This window comes from Hyperoodon ampullatus (assembly GCF_949752795.1).
Source record: "Hyperoodon ampullatus genome assembly, chromosome: 19".
NCBI lineage: Eukaryota > Metazoa > Chordata > Mammalia > Artiodactyla > Ziphiidae > Hyperoodon > Hyperoodon ampullatus.
Window position 1 is genome coordinate 44,135,602 of NC_136932.1, and position 15,444 is coordinate 44,151,045.

Here is a 15,444-nt window from a genome sequence, read left to right on the forward strand (position 1 = left end):
AAGAATTTATCATCAGTTCCAAGTTAGAGTTCAGTTGCAACAAATACTCAGAACTGATGACTTAAAAAAAAACCCCATATTTTCTCTGTCCAGCATTATTGCTTCGATGAATTAATGCCAACAAATGTGGTTAGTATTGTTTCCAGATTCTTCAAGCAATTGTACTCCTTGTATGGTCGACCCAATCCCGTCTGTACTTGATTACTTAATTTTCAGTCATTTGCAAACTCAAAAGTGAAAATGTAGAGGCATTTGGGCCACTTTACTAATCAGTAGAACGCGAAATGTGGGCACAGTTCATAGACTTTCTCACATAGGTCTTCTCAACACAAAATATACTGTAGAAAGAACTCCTTCCCTACATTGAAAAGCCTTTGAGAGGGCAGTTTCCATTTTTTGAGAGAATATGGACTTTAAGAAAGATTCCTTCTTGTTATAGCTTATCATTTGTTAGCTTTTTTTTAAGTATCCTTTGCTGATTAACTCCATTCTGTCTATTCTCTCAAAGGACTCCAAGTTCCCACAATACATATGTATTCAATTTTATTGCTTTGCACTTGATATATTGCATTGTAACTGTTCAAGGCATTTTTTGTGAACATTATGTTTCTGTCTCCCAAACTATACTCTAAGCTTCTTAACAATAAAAACCATGCCCTGCCTCCACCTTGGGAATTTTTTTCTTTACCATGACTGCATTTAACCTATAAATTTATTCTGATTAAATGACATCTTTACAATATTTTGTATTTCCAGCTAGTCTCTTTCTCCATTTATGCGAGTTTCTTTTCCTTTAATGTCTAACCAAAGTTTTGTCATTTTCTCTACAAAAACAAAACATGCACATGGTAAAAAAAAAAAAAAAAAAAACTTCCAGTGAGTCTCTCTCTCCCCCCAGATTCCACTCTCACCCTGAGAGGTAACCCCCTCATGCAGCTTCCAGAACATGTTCACGCATATGCATATTTATATAAGCATAAATATCTTTTCCCCACCCCTTGTTTTTTATAAAGCTGGGCCAGTTATCAATATACTACACCTCTCAGCTGGCAAAGAAAAATTATTTAAAAGGATCAGAACCATCTTCATAGATTAGGCAAGAAGAGTGAATTTGGAGCCAAGAGACAATAAACTGATACTGGGCACAGAAACTAAATATAAGCACACTCCATGTGACACCAAGTACAAATCTTTTCTTTTTTTAAATAAATTTATTTATTTATATATTTATTTTTGGCTGCATTGGGTCTTCGTTGCTGCACCTGGGCTTTCTCTAGTTATGGCAAGCGGGGGCTACTCTTCGTTGTGGCGCACAGGCTTCTTACTGCAGTAGCTTCTCTTGTTGTGGACCACAGGCTCTAGGTACATGGGCTTCAGTAGTTGCAGCACATAGGGCTCAGCAGTTGTGGCTTGCAGGCTTTAGAGCACAGGCTCAGTAGTTGCGGCACATGGGCTTAGTTGCTCCATGGCATGTGGGATCTTCCCGGACCAGGGATCAAACCTGTGTCCCCTGCATTGGCAGGCAGATTCTTAACCACTGCACCACCAGGGAAGTCCCTACAAATCTTTTCAACGGCTGAACAGTATTACATTGTAGAGATACATCATGATTTACTTAACCAGTCTTTTATTCACAGGCACTTACACTGTTTCACATTTTACCTAATATTGCTACAATGAAGACATCTTTGTTTATATGTGTAAATTCTATTGGATAAATTCCTAGAAATTGAATTGGGAGGTCAAAGGTTACATACATTTTGAGTGACAGTGCCAAAGAAACTGCATCAGTTTACATGTGTGCCTGCTTCTCCACAACTTTCCAACACCCTGTCATCAAATGTTCTTTTTGCCAATCTAATAGCGACGTATCGCATTCTATCAGTTGCACTTCTTGCATTGTAAGTGGAACCGGGCATCTTTTCATATTTACAAACATGTTTATATTTCTTTCTCTGTTTAAACTCTTAACTCAAATTGATTTTAAGAGCTCATTATGCGTTAAGGGAAACAATGGCCCTTTTCTCAGTTGTATGTGTTGGAAATACTCTTTCTCAATCTATGGTTTGTCATTTGATCTCGTTTCTGGTATTTTGAATCAAACAGAAGTTTTACATGAGATTCATCTCTTTTATACTCACCAACAAAATCTAGCTTAATTTTCTGAACACAAGTATATGTTAACTTCCTTCCAAGAGATGAGAAGTCAGACAGAAAAATTAACAGTCACCAAAAATCCTTCCCCTGAATTTGTGAGAATTTGGAGGAGCAAATAGCTGTTAACTAAACCACTGCCAGCACCCAATGACGTAATTCATGGAAAGGGGATCTGAAGATCCCTGGAAAGGCACATTTTCTCCTTTTGTTTGCAAAGCCCATATGCTTGTCAGCTTCCCAGAGGCCAGCAACCCGCTTTGCCTCCAGTAAAAGATGCCTTGGCTTAGCCATTTCAGAACAGAAGTGGTTACAGATGAAGATTTTGACCCTTGCCCTGCCCCAGCAGAGACTCTTCCACGCAGCACCCAGGTCGATAAGCAAAGAAAGGAGATTTGGTCAATTTCTCAGAGAGACTATGGCCCAACACAAGACCAAAGGAAAAAAATGATAATGAGTCAGGTTCTTCAGCTACCCACAAAGTCCTCAGGCAATGAACAGATGACAGATGTGCTCAGATAGCTATTTCTCTCCTGGCACTTTCTTCTTCTTCTTCTTTCCAGTAAAAGAACAGAGGAAAATGAAGTAGAAAAAAATACTAAAAATGATTTCTCTCTTCACCTACACTGCCTTAAAGCCACTTACGTTACGGCAAGGACATTAACCCTAATAAGAATGGTGTGTCCCCCCCAAATTCAGGGAAGATTTTAACTTCATTCAATTTGTTCTTGGTATTTGAATATGATGGTACCACATTAGTGTCCATACAAGTGGGACAGTTCAAAAATAACCAATGATTATTGATGATAAGTTCATGACATCAAGAGTAGAGATAGAGGAAAGAAAGAAAACAGGATGAGTACAAATACCAAAGGGGGATGAGGTGGCAGAAAGGAACTTGTATTGGAAAAATGGGATTTTATAGTTGAGAATAAATAAGTGGGATTATGATTAGAACCTTCAGAGTATAAAAAAGTGAAATTCTGATGACCTCTAGGAATTGTTTCTAAGAAAGGAATAAAAGTGAGAATTAATTAGTACATAGTATAATGCTCATCAGCTTTGGTACAGGAACAAAGAAAGTACCTGACCAACAAGGATACGGTGGTGCTGGAAACTTGGCAGGGTGGCAGACCCAACAAAGCAAGGGTGACAGTTCTCAGAGACTATGACACACAATACTAAAATGGGCAACCATATACAGGGGGCAGAACTGGAACTTTCAGGGTTTCCCCCCTAGGTCTCTTCCCCTCCCTAGAGTTTTGGTCTCCAAGCAATCAGTCCTATGCTTTTGTTTCTATGCTCAGTTTTAAACCACATTTTGAAAAGGTACTTCTTGAAAGGCAAAGATTGGGAGAAAAATAATGAAGCTCTTAAGAGCTCCTGTCTAGCTGCCAAAGCATTGTTTTAGTCAAATGTCAAATGAAAAGGGAGAAACAATGATGATTTTATTTGAATTGCTTCCAAGGAAAAGTAACCTCCAGCAAAACACTGGGCCCACTTTGCTAGAAATTCTGGCATGTCGACAACAGAGATGGAAGAAGGAAACTGCATCTTCCAGAAAGCACGGTATCAAACAGGAAAAACCACAAGGAGTGACGTGCTTTCAGGTTCCTGTGGCTCAGGGTCCCTTTTATTCTTTTCTATTTCTTTCTGCTATAAATAAAATTATTTTTAATTTTCCCTAGAAGGGGGCTTTAAAAATGCTTAAAGGTCAAATCTCTTGTTTTAAGTAAAATTAATATATTCCAAATTTACTGACCTAAATAAGGAGAGAGTGAAAATCAATATAAATATATTCCAAATCTTTAAAATTAAGATTTCAGAACATGGTTAAACGATGGTCCCTCCTGGTAGAATGTGAAAATACATCCCACTAGATGAGCTACTGTAAATATCTGAGGAATCAAGGTTCTTAAGTGCTCATGGATTCTAGGGATCCCTGTGGTCCAGAAGTGAATGTTAGGAGCAAATGAGGGAAGGAAAAGAAGAAAAGATGGGGCAGTGATCTTGGAGAGGTGAAACTATTGCAAAGTACCTAGAGCCTCTTTATATATTACACTCAGTTCATTTGTAAGTTACAGCAGCCAACAGGCCTTTAGGTTAATCACCATCTTAACCTCTTCCTTAGAAATGTCCTTTCTTCTTTTTTTTCTTTTTTTGGTGTTTCACTGTTCTTTTCTGTCTCCAACTTCACTGAGGTATAACTGACAAATTAAAGCTGTGTATATTTAAGGTATATAATGTAACGATTTTATACACATATATATTGTGAACTGATTACCACAATCAAGCTAATTAACACATCCATCACCCCACACAGTTCCCACTTTTTATGCATGTATGGTGAGAATACTTAATATCTACTCTCTTACTAAATTTCAAGCATGCAGCCCACTATTATTAACTATAGTCATCAGGCTGTATATTAGATCCCCTCCTTAGAAATTTTCCAAGGAAGGCAGATATTTTCTGGAGGTCTTTATTTTCATTCGTTACTCAAATGTATTTGACACTGTGTCCTGCTCCGTTACACATACTGGAGACACAAATCAAATAGACTTGGCCTCCGGTGAGATGGCTTATTCTTACATGAACAAAAGAATGAAGTGTTCTGGGTCTGTGACTCTCTTACTCATGAAACGAAAGCCAAGCCACCGGTGCCACCTTGTCATTTGTGGCAACTGTCCCAGATCCTCCTTGTTCTTTCTCAACCTGCTCCCACTCTCTGCTCAGGCTGCCACCTCCTTCCTGACCCTTGTCTTCATGCCCCATTTTTTAACTTCTCGCCTACTCCTTGAACTTAGCACCAGCACCTTTGGGCGCCTTGGCTTGGCAGTCAGGACTCCCTCAAGGACATGGTTCAGACCCACTTCACCATCTCAGCGCAATTCCGACTACCCACCCCGACATTCCTACCTGGGTCAATCTCCTGGAGGTAAACCCTGGCTCCCAGCTTGACAGGAGGCAGGTACAAAGTACATCATGGGAGCAATGGGAAGGCGCAGCTAACTCTTTCCGGCAAAGCTTTGCAGAGGAGGTGACGGCTAAACGGAGTCTTAGAGGATGAGCAGAGTGGAAAAGGGTGGGAAGAGCATCCCAAACAAAGCGGAGAGCATGTTAGTGAAGAAAAATAAAGTGTTTTGCAGTCAGTTTTGTGGACAAGAACCCCTAATGGATAATAAAATGTTTACTGAGCTCCTACATTATGGAAGGCACATGGCCCAGGACAGGGCACAAAACAGAAACTCATTAAGTACATGGACTAAATGAAATAAGAGTTTCATTTAAAAAGTAGTCTCAGGCGTCTAGGTCAGAAAATAACCTATAACATTATCTGACTAGAAGTACCCAAAACAAAAAGAACCCAGAAAATTCAATATCACCTCTCCCAAGACAACAGAGCCTTTTTTCCTTCTGTAATCAAGCACACGGTGACAAATGAGGCTGTACAAGGCCTGTCCTTTGTGTCAGAAACAGAGCCACAGAACCCTGGGCCCAAAGGGATCTGGTCTTGATTAAGGTTAGTTTCCTTTGTAACATTCATATTGGAGAGGAAAGGAAGGAGGATCGAAAAGGAAACTGGAGGAGCCCAAGATGCATCAGCGAGTTTCATCACAGCATTTTATTTCCTCTGTGAACTGACTCAGGGAGCTCATAATGCCCATCTTCATTTGGCTACTGAGTCAATAATTCACTTCAGTTCTGACAGCCGACGGTCTTAGTTTCTTGCCTTTAAAAGGGTCTGGTTGAACCCTTGGTGAATTTAAGGACTCAGATAACAAAATAAATTAAATCGAGTTTGCACAGCCCCTTACGAAAAATGTTTCTGGGGTAATTATTCCAACTAAACAGCCTTTGTTACAGGGTTCTGTCAACGTAGTGTGATTAACTCCTTAATTACATGATGCTGTCAAATGGGACTACTGTTGTAACAACAGTGAGAAACCTCTACAATCTCAGCATGACTGGAAGTTAAATTACTGCTGCCAGTTTTGTGAAGACTGAGTCAAATCCCTTTCCATACACCTACTCTTACTGGGGGTTACGGAATCTATATCCCCCAGGCTTCACTCACTGAACCCCCTGCATTCATCTCATTTAGTCCTCCGATGGGAGAGAGAACAGCACCAATCAACATTTATCAGGTAGTGAGTGCATAGCTCTGGAGGCAAGCAACAACTGGGAAAATAATGTTGGAAAAGAATTCAGAAAATCCAACTAGATGCAAATGGTCTTCAGAGGAAACAGCGGGACATACCTGCCCTTCGATCTTAGCAGACTACAGTGGCGTGCGAGCTCACCTGTCTATACCTCCCTCTGCTCACCCTACAAACTGATATTCACTGACCTCCAGGCTTCAACTCCCATGGGCATCCTGTGTTTCTCCATCACCCATCTAGACTGCCCACCCAGTTCCATCACGTCCTCCATGCTAAGGACATTCACGTCCACTCACTTTAGGATAGAAACATCCTGTGTTTCTCCATCACCCATCTAGACTGCCCACCCAGTTCCATCACGTCCTCCATGCTAAGGACATTCACGTCCACTCACTTTAGGATAGCAACATCCTGAATTTTTAACACCCAAATACTCCCAAATCCAAAATTGCAAACTTAGAAATCCTGCTTCCCATTCTTTCATCTCTCCCAGGGAGCTACCTCTTTGGCCTCGGGGAATGTGACAACTTCTTCCGATTGTTCAGATTCAGCCTCATGAGCCAACATGCCCAGGCGGCTGCACTCTCACTCAGGGGCAGCTGAGGACACCTAGGCCCCACTGGAGTTTGACTTCACAACCCAGCGGTGCGCCTGCACAGATCCCTTGGCCTTGCTGCACACCAGGCCTGCCCGGGCTTGGCACAGTCTCTTACCCCATTCTTCCAAGATTCTCAGCCCCAGGGTCCAGCTCCCCACACCTCTGCCCACGAGTGACCGGCCCTCACCAGCTCCCTCCGGAACTGCAGTGCTCTCCCAGGCTCTCCACCCTTACCCAGATTGACTAGCCTATTCCCCGGGGTCAGTCTCATCGATCCCATTCTCATTGGCAGCATCTACTACATCCTCGACTAGCTCTTCATTTACACCACATTGCTAATCCATCCTCTAGTTCCTCCTCTTCCACGGTATCAGGAGGATTCTACATCCCAGAAGTGCTTTCAGTGATTCTCCTCCAGCTCCTTTTCTGGCGCCCACAGCAGCTGTTCAAAAGTTTACCAGGCCTTCTGCTCTCAACAATCTTGCCTCATCTTCGCCATGAAAGCAGAGGGCATCCAGTAAAGACTCTTCCAGCCTCTCCTCAGCTCCTTCCCCCAGTCTCGGACGATGGTCCCCACTTCCCACAGCCAGCTCTCCCACCCGTGCTCTTGTTTTGTTATCCCAAGCCTGCCACTCTAATGCTATGTGACCTTTAAAAGTTACCTCACCTCTTTGTGACTCAGTTTTCCCATCTGTAAGACACAGAGAAGAGCACCCATCACAGACGTGTACTGAAGACTGAGCAGGACACACGTGTAAAGCACTGAGAACACCGACCGGCTCGTACACGGGAGTCATTTCCTTTACTGCTCCCTCTTCTCCTCAACCCACCAACAGAGTCAGGGCTTTGTCACCCAAAAGACTAGCTGTTCATGGGGTTTCCCTGGTGGCACAGTCGTTGAGAGTCCGCCTGCCGATGCAGGGGATACAGGTTCGTGCCCCAGTCCGGGAAGATCCCACATGTCGCGGAGCGGCTGGGCCCGTGAGCCATGGCCGCTGAGCCTGCGCGTCCGGAGCCTGTGCTCCGCAACGGGAGAGGCCACAGCAGTGAGAGGCCCGCGTACCGCAAAAAAAAAAAAAAAAAAAAAGCTAGCTGATTATCCTCAAGCAACCGCTCTCCTTCTCTTGCTCAGCACCAAGCTTCCTGACTCACCACTGCCTCTTTCTCACCCCGCCTCACTCCTTGGCTCCTTGTAGGTGCCCTGGGAACTCTACAGGATCGGCTCTCAGGGAGGTCACTGATGACTTCTAATGGCAAACGCATTGTCAACTTTTCAGTCCACTCTGCCATCTGAAACCACTGCTCTCCAACTCTTCCTTGAAACGCTTCACTTGCCTCTCGTGGCCGTTTTGACGGTTTGTCTTTCTTGGTCTCCTACACCAGCCCCTCTGCCTGCCCCTAAATGCCAGGGCTGTTGTTTCCACCCTGGGCTTTCTCCTACCCTCGCCTCCCCGCCCCCGCCTGCCCCAAAGACGAGCTCATTGGCTCGCACAAGCTGGACCATGCCTGGAGTGCCAATGACTGCCCGTTCATTCCTCACCCGGCCTCCCTTCGGGTTCTACCTGCCTGCCGTCTCCATCTGGTTATCCCAAGTGAGCCTCAAACTCAACAGGTCTAGACTGAGGTCACTGCTTTCCCCAAACCTGCTTCTTCCTCTGTATTTCTTTCTTGTTTTTTTTTTTTTAATAAATTTATTTATTTATTTTTGGCTGTGTTGGGCCTTCGTTGCTGTGCGCGGTCTTTCTCTAGTTGCAAGCGAGGGCTACTCTTCATTGTAGTGCGCAGGCTTCTCATTGCGGTGGCTTCTCTTGTTGCGGAGCATGGGCTCTAGGCGCACAGGCTTCAGTAGTTGTGGCGCATGGGCTCTAGAGCACAGGCTCAGTAGTTGTGGCGCACGGGCTTAGTTGCTCTGCAGCATGTGGGATCTTCCTGGACCAGGGCTCGAACCCGTGTCCCCTGCATTGGCAGGCGGATTCTTAACTGCTGGCCACCAGGGAAGCCCTCCTCTGTATTTCTTATATAGGCTGATGACATCATTATCAACCCAGCTCCTGCTTCAAACCTTTGGTAGTGTGCTGGGCAAAGGACTTAATTCTCATAAACCCACTTTAACGGGTCCCTGCGACCATGCTGGTAAAGAGAAACGGGTTAACCCTGTATTCATGGATGTAGATTCCAAGTGTAAGAATCATTAGTCAGAAATGGGATAGGGCAACAAATAAAACCAAAGGGGTACATTCCCAAAGCAAGAGCTTAACATAAGACCTAGTTAGCTCAAGGGATGGGGAGGGGGTTAATTTGGGGGCTAAGAGCAAGAGAGATGGAAGAAGTCTCAGCTCTTACAAGGCGCTCTGTGTGACCTCCCATGGCCTGAGCTATGCTCACCTCCTCCCTACTCCTCTCTGCAACTGTGATATCCGGGACTTCCCTGGCAGTCTACTGGTTAGGACTCCATACTCTCACTGCCAAGGGCCCGGGTTCGATCCCTGGTCGGGGAACGAAAAATCCCACAAGCTGCGCAGCATGGCCAAAGAAGCAAACAAAAACCCTGATCTCCACTCTGTTCCCAAATTCCTCCAGACTTCTCCTGTTTTACCTTCCTTACCACAACTATGCCACCAGCTCGGCTCTTCTGTTTCTCACCTTACAAACCACGACCACCTACTAAGGTGGTCCAAGAGACCACCTGGGTCCGAGAGAGAGACCCAGCCTTGAGTCTCTCTCTTGTGGTCAATCTTTCTAAGCCATAACTGTGGTCATACCATTTCTCTGCTTGAAAACTCTCCATGGCTCCCAATTGCTACTGGGAACAAGCACAAGCTCTTTGGCCTTCACAATCCAGCCCTGACCTGCCTTTCCTGCTCCCATGTGGCATCACTATAGCTGCCACAAATGGCGTACCCTGTGCTGCCATGGAACACACCACACTGAGCCCTTAGCCCACCAGTCAGCACTTCTGCTGTCTGGAATGCCCCTCCTACAGCCACCTGCTGTCACTTCTCTTTAACCTGCAGTTAGTTGCAAACGTCTCATCAGCACTGAGGTTTCCTCCTCAGGCAGAGAGCTGCTCCTTTCTCCATCTGCCAGTCTTCCCTACACACAATGGGCCCCTCAAGGGCAGAGCCCTAGTCTTATTCAGCCAGGTTATATCCCCAGAGGTGCTTTCACAGTGTCTGAGAAGGAGCCATTAGTAAGCACTAACCCTTTTACAGGCACCATCTCATTTAATCCTCACAAGAACTAGGTAAGCACTAATTATCATCATTTCCAGGTGAGTGAGTGAGGCTGGCCAGCAGCTCAATAATGTTCCTGAAGGACAAACTGACTTTACCTGATGAATGGTTACAGCTATTTAGCCTTAAAGAGACCCTCAATCAGGCCAGGGTCATTAAGGAGACAAAGCTCCTGGCCATTCCTGCACACAACAGAAAATTTTGAAACACTGTCTGGCAACTCCTTCCAGGAGATTCTCAGGTTCCTGTAGAGAGTATGCTTAATACATACTGCCCCCATACATACTGCCCCTCCCCCGGAAATGGGGTTTCTTCATCACTGGAAGCCTTTGTTTTATCTGATGACTGCAATGCTAGTTATTTCTTCCCAGATTGGTATGGGTGAGAACTTTGCTTACAGAATATCTCCTCAGGGCTTCCCTGGTGGCGCAGTGGTTGAGAGTCCGCCTGCTGATGCAGGGAACACGGGTTCGTGCCCTGGTCCGGGAAGATCCCACATGCCGCGGAGCAGCTAGGCCCCTGAGCCATGGCCGCTGAGCCTGCGTGTCTGGAGCCTGTACTCCGCAACGGGAGAGGCCACAACAGTGAGAGGCCCGCATACAGCAAAAAAAAAAAAAAAAAAAAAAAAAAAGGATATCTCCTCAGAGGACTTCCCTGGTGGTCCGGTGGGTAAGACTCCGTGCTCCCAGCGCAAGGGGCCCGGGTTCGATCCCTAGTCGGGGAACTAGATCCCACATGTATGCCGTAATTAAGAAGCCCGCATACCACAACTAAACATGCGGCAGTGAAGAGCCCGCATGCCACAACTAAGACAGGCACGCCAAAATAAATAAATAAATAAATATTTAAAAACAAACAAAATATCTCCTCAGAATTCCACCAATTAATAGCTCATTTGGGGAGATTGGGACTGACATATATACATTAATCTGTATCAAATGGATAACTAATAAGAACCTGCTGTATAAAAAAATAGTAAATAAAATTCAAAAATTCAATTTTTTTTTTATGAGAACTTACATCTATACTCTGGATATAGAGCTATTAGTTTTTGAAAAAATTTTTTGAATTTTTAGTTATTTTTTTATACGGCAGATTCTTATTAGTTATCCATTTTATACATATTAGTGTATATATGTCAGTCCCAATCTCCCAATTCATCACACCAAAAAAAAAGCTCATTTGGATGAAATACTCTGGGAGGAAAACATAAAAGACCAAAACTCACTGAAGAAGTAAAAAACTTGAATATAGTAATAATCACAGAATATCTACATACTCTTGTTAAATTACCACCTGGCCAAAAAGGCACTGGGCTCAGACAGGTTCACAGGCAATTCCAAACCTGTTAGGAATAGACAATGATCATGCTACTTAAACAATTCCAGAGCCCAGAAAAAGGACTGTGGTGAGCTTTATTTTTTTTCTATTCTTTTCTATGTTTTCTGAAACTCCACACAGAGCATATATTACTATATTAGAAAGAAACACTTAACCTATTCAAGTTATAGGAATTTTTCATAAGGAAATAATTATGGATTTGTTCAAAGTTTTATCTGTAAGTGAAGGAATTATGCTTTTATGTATAATCCATGAGCAAAAATCAGAAAATGAAAAGTCCAACAATGTATTCACTTTTAGTTTGCAGACCTACTACCAGCCAGGCACTGGGGATAAAACGGTCAGTTGAATAAGAGTTTATACTCTTGTAAGGAGACAGACATCAAATAATCTCCAAAACATATATTATAAACTCTGAAAAGTGATACAAAGTAAATACCTAGGCTACAGTGAGAGTGCATACTGTTAGGGAACCGGTGACCGAAATCGCCCACCTTGGCCGGGCACTTGCACGGGTTATCTTGCAACAAGAGGTCCCAATAAGGAACACGGTGCTGCCACCGAAAACTAAATTCGGGAGGAAAATCCTGGAGGGGCCAAAAGGAGGGAGGAGACGCCAGCCTATGATATGCCCTACCAACCTCCCAGAACCCTCCTCACTGGAATCCAAGTTGGCTGAGAGATGCGCGCGCCACCAGGAAGGATGCTGAGTCAGACCAGATATGGGCCAAGCAAGATGAGTGGCCAGAGACAACCTGGAAACTCATCCCATCGCCATAAAACCTGAGACTGCGAGCCACATGGCAGAGCATTTCTCCTGGGTTCCCTTACCCTACTGCTCTCTGCCCAGGTGCCCCTTCCCAACAAGAGTTTTGCTTTGTCAGCATGTGTGTCTCCTCAGACAATTCATTTCCAAATGTTAGACAAGAGCCCACTCTCAGGCTCTGGAAGGGGTCCCCCTTCCCGCAACAATATGATACTGGGAAGGGGGCCTTATCTGAGGATCAGGAATGATGGAATATCAAGCAACTGTTCAAACTAATGATATGTTGATGAATATTTGATGACAGCATATTCATGACATAGTAAGTGAAAACTACAAAGCAATATGTACAGTTTAGTTTCACTCTTGTTTAAAAATTATATTTACACAGAAAAAAGGTTGGAAAGATATACAAATCCAGTAAAAGGCAAAAATGTTAGCCATAGAGAGATTTATGGTTCCTGTTTTCTTGTGTTTCTCTGTATTTTCCAAATTTTCTTAAAGATCTCCTATTACTTACATAACAGTCTTTGTGAAAGCTTCATTTGATTTTTTAAATTCTTTTTTTTTTATCCTGGTAAGGTATACATACCATCAAATTCACCATTTTACCGTGTACAATTCTGTGGCATTAAGTACATTCACATTGCTCTGCAACCGTCACCACCATCCATCTCCAGAACTTTTTCACCTTCCCAAACTGAAACTCTGTGCCCATTAAACACCAGCACACCCATCCCACCATACCCAGACCGCCCCCCAACCCCGCTCCCCCAGCAACCACCTCCCAGCAACCATAAAGCATCATTTAATTTTAAAATTCAAACATTTAGAGACCAAGCCTCATTCAACCTTTAAATGTCAATTACCTTCATCTGCTAAACTCCCATCACTAGAAAAGACAGCCCATTAAGGCAGGAGCTAGAGTTTTACAGAGCTGGGAGACAGGTCTAGGTGGCAATTTGGGACAATCAGAGGATGGGAGGTGAGGGGTGTGGTAGTGGGAGGAGATTCTAAAGCGAGGTGGGAAGGCAAAGGAACTGCAGGCTTTGAAGTTTGCTCCAGGGCCCTGGGAGCAGCCAGCGTATTCAGGTGCAAGGACTAACCAACCATAAACCTGTTTCTTTCAGTTTTCAGCTCAACACTGATTGCCTCTGGCTGCTAAGACTCACACACACACACACACACACACACCCCACACACACGCACGGAAAGATGGAGAAGAAAAGAGACAGAAACTTAAACGTCAAAGAATCAAGCCATCCAGGAACCAAATGCAGGAATTTCCTTCACAATACCCTTGGCAGCTGGCCTTGTAGCACCTGCCGGAACACATCCAAGGAGAGGGGTCCAACAGAGCCCTGACATTCCAGAGAACATCCAGACAGCTTCATAAATCCCCAAACCCATAAATACAGAAAAGGTTGTAGAGGCTTCTGGCTTTTCCTTGCTTTTTTTTTTTTTCCTTCCGAATGTCTCACCTCCCACTGCAAGTTAACCCCCTTTTCAACCTTCACCAAAACGATCTCACCAGAAAAAATGTTGTCTTGGCTCAGGCCCCTGTGAAAATGTTCCTTATTTCTCTATGAAGTACAGTAGGCGGTGGACCTAGTCCCCGTACAGCAAAATTTATCATTCTACTTTTCATTTATCCAAAACTCTTTTTTTTTCCTGGCTAAGACCTATCCCTTCTTTGGACATCTTCGCTTTTTCTTTCCTAACATCAACCATATGAGCAGCTGATATTCTTTTCAAAAGAGCCATTTTTCACAAAGTTTTAATTAGTTAAGAGTTACAACTGAGTTGCAATTCAAATCTGTATCTCAGCAAAATTACAAATTACTACCTGTCAGGAACCTTTGGGATTGCTTAAAGCTCTCGAAAAATCAGGGCAGTGTTAGATCTGCAAATTCTAAATCTATACTGAATAGTACTGTCTGTGTGGTCACCCCACCCCACCTTCCTCTCTTTATTAACAGCAGCATCCCACATTTCTCAGGATTTGTAGAACATGGTTCTAGGTAACAAAAGCATCTGCTGTTAAATACATTTATCCGTCTTCCCACGCAGTGCAGCCAGGAAAACTGTTTATAATAACCTCACCCCGCCTCCACTGTCCTGCCGAAGATGAATGGGTGATATGATGGAGAGCTAGAAGGGGTACAGGAACAGGACGTAAAAGTAACAAAAGGTAGCCGGAGAGTTTGGGCTGATCTGGCGGAAGGGCAGGGGCAGGGCTACTTATGTGGGAAGCTTTGCTCACCAGTCAGAGGGCACTGGGCTCCTGGGGGCAGAGAACAGAGGGAGGTACTTTTTGGAGACAGGCTGAAAGTTAGAGGGGTGAAGCTAATTTCAAAATATCTCCTAGAGATAGCCCTGCCCACCTCCTCATCAGCTGTCCTTTGATTACTCAAGTCTGCACTTAATGTTCCTTCTACCTAGAATCTCACCAGCTGGAGAGGCTTGTGTTAACAAAGGCAACTCCTCTGAGAAGCTGAGCTAGTGGTAATTAAAAAAGAGAGGAGAGGATACTCAGAGATAAAGGAAAACCACAGCCTGTAAGCTTGAAGCAGACCGTGGCCAAAAATCTGGACGCATTATTTATTTCACAGGATTGTTGTAAGGAGCTAACGAGGATGCAGATGAAGGTGTCCTGCAAATACAGTGCTATCCAAAGCCACAGAGTGCAGAAGTGGGGATCTTAATGGCTCAGCTTTAAAAAGAGACATCTAACTTCCTATTTTACTTCAAAAGTAAAAGTGGCGGGCTTCCCTGGTGGCGCAGTGGTTGAGAGTCCGCCTGCCGATGCAGGGGACACGGGTTCTTGCCCCGGGGACACGGGTTCTTGCCCCGGTCCGGGAAGATCCCACGTGCTGCTCCGGGCCCGTGAGCCATGGCCGCTGAGCCTGCGCGTCCAGAGCCTGTGCTCCGCGGCGGGAGAGGCCACAGCAGTGAGAGGCCCGCATACCGCAAAAAAAAAAAAAAAAAAAGTAAAAGTGGCAATATGGGAAAAGGTGGGCATGCCTGGCATATCTGACTTCATAAGGAAAGCATTCGATGAGATTTTCTCCATGGAATCCTGTGGACAAGACAGAGACCTGAAGGCTGGATGAGGTGAACTGGTAACTGGCCAAACCAAGACGCCCCCAAAGTGCAGATTATTAGATGACTATTAACCTAGAGGGAAGTTTC